Here is a 7,194-nt window from a genome sequence, read left to right on the forward strand (position 1 = left end):
CATATACATATACATATACATATACATATACATATACATATACATATACATATACGAGAGAGAAAAAAAACTAGTAAAAGAAAGAAAACTCAAATTCTTCCTAGTTCATATCTTTAGTAACTATATTTCCATTTTATATCCCATGCCTGCACAGTACTAGTTTTACTCTTCCTTATTACAGTGAATAATGACTTTCTTCTATCTCATAAATATGATATCGATTAAAACAGACAACAACAAAACCCACACTGATCTTTCCCTCTTGTGTCTAGGAGCTGAGAGTCCCTACTTAAACTCTGCATGCCATTTCATCGAAATGAACATTTTTTCATGCCCAGTGCTATAAAGGTTTTATACAATTGTTTGTTAAGTTCACTCATTTTTCCCCTACAGGAAAAAAAAAATCTGTTTGTGTTCCTTTCATATTATATTAAAACCAGACAGGAAATTAGATGACGAAATTCAGTGCAATGAGCAGGCACTTGCATTCCTTTGGCCAGACGCTGGCAACAAAAAGCAACGGCTGGGAACACAATGGCCACAAAGGGGGTCACTGGCCAGTAAAGCTCCTGGCTTATCTTCTCATCCAGGTTGACTTCACTCGGACAGGGTGGAAAGCAGGGTAACAATATTCCAAATTTTCCACTGTGCTGCTTGCAACTGATGGGAAAAAAAAATATCAGGCAGACGTCACAGCATCAGTAGCACAGTGCTGTATTTTGATTTTTGTTGCTTTTATTTAAAAAAAAATTGTAATAGGTACAAGTGAAATATACGTGAGTGAAATGGGAAAAATTAAAAATGAATTCTAATATCGTCAGTTGTACAATATCCCAACTCTAATAGTTTGCATTTGAACCTATATAAGGCTGAAAGAATGGTAGTTCAAACAGGACCTCTCACTGCAAGCAAATAAAGTAAGACTACATAGGATTAAGACACGGTGAAGAAAACTTATTTAAAGGTGGTTCTACCCTGCTGTGTAACCAGAAACACAAAAGAAACTGTATCACTAAAAGACATAAGTGCTCTATGAAAAAATTTAATATTTTTAAACATTTTTATCTATGTTTTTGAGAATTCCATGGTAAATGTATACAAATCATACCCACCCAATCCAACTCCTCCAGAAGCACCCCAAGACTTCCTTCTTCCAACTTCATGTTCCTTTTGTTTTTATTGACTCACTGAGTCCAACCTGTATGTACGTGGTTGTAGAGTCATCCACTGAAAATGAGCAGAGCCATGCTTCTGAAGAAAAACCCCTCTTCCAGCAGCCACCAGCTGCCAATAGCTCCTCACTAGGGGAAAGCCTTGGAAGTCCCTCCCATTCTTGCTGGGAAGTTGACTGGCTTGATCTTGTACAGGTGCCATGCGGGTATCCACAGCTGCTTTGAGTTCACGGGTGGAGTGGCTCTGTCGTATCCAGAAGGCATTAATCATGGCAGGTAAAATCATAATGACAACATACGTCTCTACATATATGTGTATGGATGGATGGATGCTTGCTTCCTCCCCCATTATGTATAACCCTAAGGCTCTGTGACAAAAGGAAACAGGAAAATGGACCAAGCCATGTAACGAACCAATGGGAGCAAAGCAACAGCAATACGCTATACTTGGACAATACCCGAAACTGTATCCAGCCATCTGACAAGCACTTCTTGAGTCAGGTGACTCCTGCGCAGCAGAGACAGCATTGAGAACCAATCAAAGGGAGACCTGCCCAAGCAAATGGAAAAGTTCCCTCGCTACAAGGATGTACTTCCCACTGGGCACATTCCATTTGCACATCTGAAGCCAAGGCCATTTTCCTTTGTTCCCCAAACTATTCCATCTGTATGTCCCTGCATGTGTGTGTTAGTGGTTTGTTAACTTGACAAAGCTAGGGTCATCTGGGAAAAGGAAACCTCACTTGAGAAAATGGAGACCCTAAGACTGGCCTGTAAGTAGGCCTGTGGAAGATTTTCTTGAGGAATGATTGACGTGGGAAGGCCTGGCCTACTGCAGACAGGGTAAGCCCTGGGCAGGTGGTAAAGACAGCAAGCTGAGCAAACCACGAGGAGCAAGCCAGTAAGCAACATTCCTCCATCAGTTCCAGGCTCCAGGGGCCTGCCTTGAGTTCCGGCCAAATGTCTCTCAATGATGGACTGTGATTTGGAAATGTAAGCTAAATAAACCCTTTATTCCCCAGACTGCTTGTGGTCATGGTATTTATTACAGTAATAAAAAGCAACCAGAAGGGTGTCTCATTTAGCATATTTATTTTCCTGGCTATTAAGTTTTTGGAGAAAGGGTGTACTATGTAACCCACATGCTAGCAATGAGTTCTCTATGTGGTCAAGACTGGCCTCAAATTCACTATACTCCTGCCTCTCTCTAACCTCCAAAATTCTAGGATTACAAGTAGGCATCATTTCGCACAGCCTGGCCACTAACATTCAAATCACATGAAATCTAATCTCTCCTTCATTTCTACCTCGACCAGCTTCTTCAGAATAGTACCCACCAGAGACCTCATCACTGAACATGCAAAATGCCTTTCTTTTCAGTCCCTCCAATATTCACTAAGGAAGCTCGTCATCCCTTGTCTAGGCTGTTACAAGAACCCTCAGCAGATTTTAGCTTTCCCTTCTGAAGCTGCTAAAGACAGAACGTATTGTAGTGAAGTTTCCCAAGAAAGTATCAATGAAACAAAAAGGCTCTTTTTTCTAAATAGAATTTCTTACAAGCTTACAATATCACCTCTTCCACATACCTAGATACATCAGTATTTAGGGATAGACTTTAAAGCCTAATAACACTATATTACCTGCCAGTTGTACTAAAAGCTTTTGGACCAAATTGCCTTAACTGGTCCCAGGATTCTGGTAGCTACCTTGTAACAATGGAATCTCTAGTGCCACCAGTTAAACATATACTCAATTAAAAAGAAAAATGAATTCCCCTATATATTTATTAGTCAGGGTTCTCTGGAGGAACAGACTAATAGTTTGTGGTGTGTGTGTGTGTGTGTGTGTGTGTGTGTGCGCGCGCGCGCATACGAACACATGTTTATATAAAGAGAGTGGCTATATGTATAGAATACACACACACACACACACACACACACACGAATGGCTTTCAGGCTGTGATCTGGGCTGTCCACCAATAAAATGTCCAAGAACCCAAGGATTCCATCCATGAGGCTGGATGTCTCTGTTGATCTTCAGTATATGCCAGAACATTGAAGAAACAGGTTCTAATGCCAGTGAAGGAATGGATTTATCATTGAGGGCAAGCAAGCAAAGAGAGAAAACTTCCTTTTTTCATGTCTTCTATATAGGCTGCTACCCAGGATTAAGGTGGACCTTCCCACCTCAAAACATCTGGATTAAAAGTGGATCTTCCCACTTCAAATAATTTAATTAAGAAAAAAGTCCCAGCTGGATGTGGTAGTGCATGCCTTTAGTCTCATCAGTCCTGAGGCAGAGGCAAAGGGATCTCTATGAGTTCAAGGCCAGCCTGGTCTACAGAGCAAGTTCAAGAACAGCCAAGCCTACACAGAGGAACCCTTTCTCAAACATCACAAAGAAAAGGAAAAAAAAATTCAACACAGGTGTACCCAGTCACTTGGGTTTTAGTTAATTACAGATGAAGTTAAAAACAAAAAATACCCATCACACCCGTGAAAGATGGAATGAACTTAAAGAAAATCTTGAGACATACTAAGTCACCTGCCACCCAGTAGCAGCAGCAAGAGAAGATAATCCAAAAGCAAACTTGCTGTTATGTTATTTATAAAATACACAAAATAATAATAATAATAATAATAGGACTCATTTTGAGATAGTTTCTTTGTGGTACAAAGAACTAGACAACTGTACCATTTTCAAACCTACAGTCAGAATAAATCTTCTAAACTACAGGCAATTGCCTTGAACCTAACTCTGGAGCTACTCAAAATAACTGAGACCATTTTGATTCCAGCTACTTTCCAAGTAAAAGAAATTGGTCACTGCCCTGAACAATATATTCAGAACAGAGCTGCCAATGGCATCAACTCAGTAGTGACTTCCCAGTAGTGCATGTACTCATGCTTTCACTCACCCCTCATGGTGCATGCTGGAGTCACACGGGTGACTGCAGTCACACGGTTATCTATTTATAAGAGACCCCAAAAATCCTCTCTATCCTAAACAAGAGATTTATTACACAGTTGAAACAAGTGCTAGCACAATGTACCAGGGAGGAAAGAAATGGGGAAGTAAGGGGGGAAGAGCTTGGACAGAGCATTCTCTTTTTCTCACCACAAAGGATTCTATAGCTAATCAGTTATCAGGTAGCTAGTAAGCACCTACTGCATGCCAGAGACTTAATTAAACCCCTCAGATACTGTATTCCTCCTGATCACCCACACTCCAGCGTCATTCCCTTCCCCACATCCTGCCTTTCTGTGTTTATAATTCCTGTGTGAATGAATTACGATTCGAGAAATAAATAAATAAATAAATAAATAAATAAATAAAACCAATTTATTGGCAAAAAAAAAAAACCCTCAGATACAAATGATTCAAACTAACTCTACTGGGTGAAGTAAGTACAGTCTCTTTCAGATTCGTTTTTGTATTGTGTAAATAAACTTGAACTATAGTAAGCAAAGGCTAAACCATCTCACATTTTCTGTATACATGACTGTCCCGGTTAGTTTTCTGTCAACTTGACACAAGCTAGAGTCATTTGGGAAGGGGAAGACTCAAGAAAATGTCCCAGCTGATCAACTCAGCTACCAACCAGGCCTAGAACCAGGGCTCTGAGCTGCCCCTCCCCACTAAAATCTACCTCATCTGTGAATCACTGGAGCTCGTGAAAGGGCCGGTCCTGTAGACCCAGAGCTGCAGGATCTCCATGACACAGGGCAGCAACAGGATATCCAAGATATCCAAACTGAAGATCTAATATTGATAGTGTAACAGAAGCCAGAGGCCTTGAACCAGACCAATGACTCATTGCAAGGAACCTTTGCAAGTAAAGAAGTGTGGACAAAAGGGTGTACTGTGTGACACACTGTGACACACTACAGCTTCCACAACGAGATGTCTTCTATGCTTTGTTTTATGTTTGTTTGTTTTTTTTTATTTTGGGGGGGGTGGAGGTTGTAAGGGTGGAGGGTGGATTCGAAGGGTGCCGGAGATGAGTGGGTTGGGGTGCATGACGTGAAATCCACAAAGAATCAACCAAAAGTTAAAGAAGAAAGCTCCCACACTGGTCTATGGGCAAGCCTGTGGAGCATTTTCTTAATTCATGACTGATGTGGGAGGGCCCAGTTTAACGTGGGTGGCACCATTTCCTGCAGGTGGTCCTGCGTTCTATAAGAAATCAGGCTGAGCAATCCACGAAGCAAGCCAAGCACCAGCATCCCCCAAGGCTTCTGCTTCAGTTCCTGTCTCTAAGTTCCTGCCCCAACTCCCTTTGATGACAGACCGTGACATGGAAGTGGGAACTTCCTCCTTAAGTTGCTTTGGTTATTGGGTTTTATCCCAGAATTAGAAAGCCTAAAAAAGAAATAATATTGACCTATTAGCTCTGCTTTAAACCTAATAAGTTTGTCCCCAAACTATGATTATGAATAAAATATTTCCTGTCGTTTAATCATTTTTATATAATTCTTAGAGAAAGAAAAATTATTCTTCCTATCAACAGGGAGAATGCTGGTCCTGAAGACCAAAAGATTTTAACAAGAAAACAAAGTCAGCTGATGCAGTTTGAGTGTGAAATGTCACACAGAGGCCCACATCTGTCTCCAGCTTGTAGTGCTCTCTGGTACTTCCTGCTAAAGGTTCTGTAAGCTTGCTAGAGAAAGGCACTCACTAGGCACAGGCTGTGCAGCTTTGTATTCATTCTCTGCTTGACGAGTGTGGATGAGATGGACCATCCATGCCTTCTCCGCCTACTGTCTTGCCTGCCGTGATGCACTGCAGCCCCTCAAACTGCAAACCAAATAAGTCCCTTCTCCCTTAAGTTGCTTTTGCCATTTTATGTTATCATGGCAAGATACCAACCAACTATAAAAAGAAACAACATAAAAAATGCATATTTCTAGAATGGACACTTCATGCTAGGAATTAAGGGCTACCATGTCATTTAGCTTGGAAAGTTCAAAACATTTTAAGTTCCTATGTTAAATAGAATGTTTTTTTTTTTAATCAAGAAAGAGCCTCTTCTACCCAGCCACACAACTGAAACACACACAGACACACACAGACACGCGCACACACATATAAACACACACCATAAGTTCAGGAATGCCCTTTATTAATGATGATGATAATGATAATGACCCTAATGTTTCTTAGCCAAGTCTCCTATTCCTTTTCTGTTGTGCCTTAAAAAAAAAAATCCAGTTAAGGGATAAGAAATGTTTAGCTAATATGGAATAGAATCCCATCTCCATAGCTGCAGTTATAACCATTATGTCATGCCACTAATCCTTGAAAGGGAAAGCAGCAGGGGGGGGGGGGGGGGGGGGGGGGAGGCAATGAACAGCACAAAGCAACGGGGCCTCATGAGAAGTGAATGTGAGTGTGGACGCTACCCGGAAAAGCCACTCAGGAAAGGATTCACACTGCAACCCACCAAGGGAAAAATATTGCCTAATAATATAGCTCTAAAAACAAAGTACAGCAAGCCATACTGACCTTATGCTATGGATTGGATGACCCCTCCCAAATTCATACAAAAGCTTCACTGCCAGTGTAGTTGGGAGGAGGGGCTCTACGAGACGACTAGGTTATGAGGCACCATTCCCTGATAGGGTGTCCATAGGGAGGGACTCTGTGCAGCAGACGTCGCTTTGATATAAAAGTGAGCTCTTTTATCGATGTCTCTTATCTGCTCTCACTATTTCCAAGTGGTTCCTCCCATCATGTTCCAATGCGGCATGGTCCCCATGAAGACCTCAACCTAGCATCTCACAGTGAGCACATATGTACTGAAATACACTGTACAGTGAGCACATATGTACTGAGATACACTGTACAGTGAGCACATATGTACTGAGATACACTGTATAGTGAGTACATATGTACTGAGATACACTGTACGGTGAGTACATATGTACTGAGATACACTGTACAGTGAGTACATATGTACTGAGATACACTGTACGGTGAGCACATATGTACTGAGATACACTGTACAGTGAGCACATATGTA

General features: G+C 41.3%; 1 protein-coding gene across 1 annotated transcript in view; it reads right to left on the minus strand.

Moving 5' to 3' along the window:
• Positions 1–7,194, minus strand: part of Arl15 (ADP ribosylation factor like GTPase 15) — a 365,525-nt gene that overhangs the window by 321,139 nt on the left and 37,192 nt on the right. The window lies entirely within an intron of this gene.

This window comes from Grammomys surdaster, unplaced genomic scaffold (genome assembly GCF_004785775.1).
Source record: "Grammomys surdaster isolate TR1022 unplaced genomic scaffold, NIH_TR_1.0 99, whole genome shotgun sequence".
Lineage (NCBI taxonomy): Eukaryota > Metazoa > Chordata > Mammalia > Rodentia > Muridae > Grammomys > Grammomys surdaster.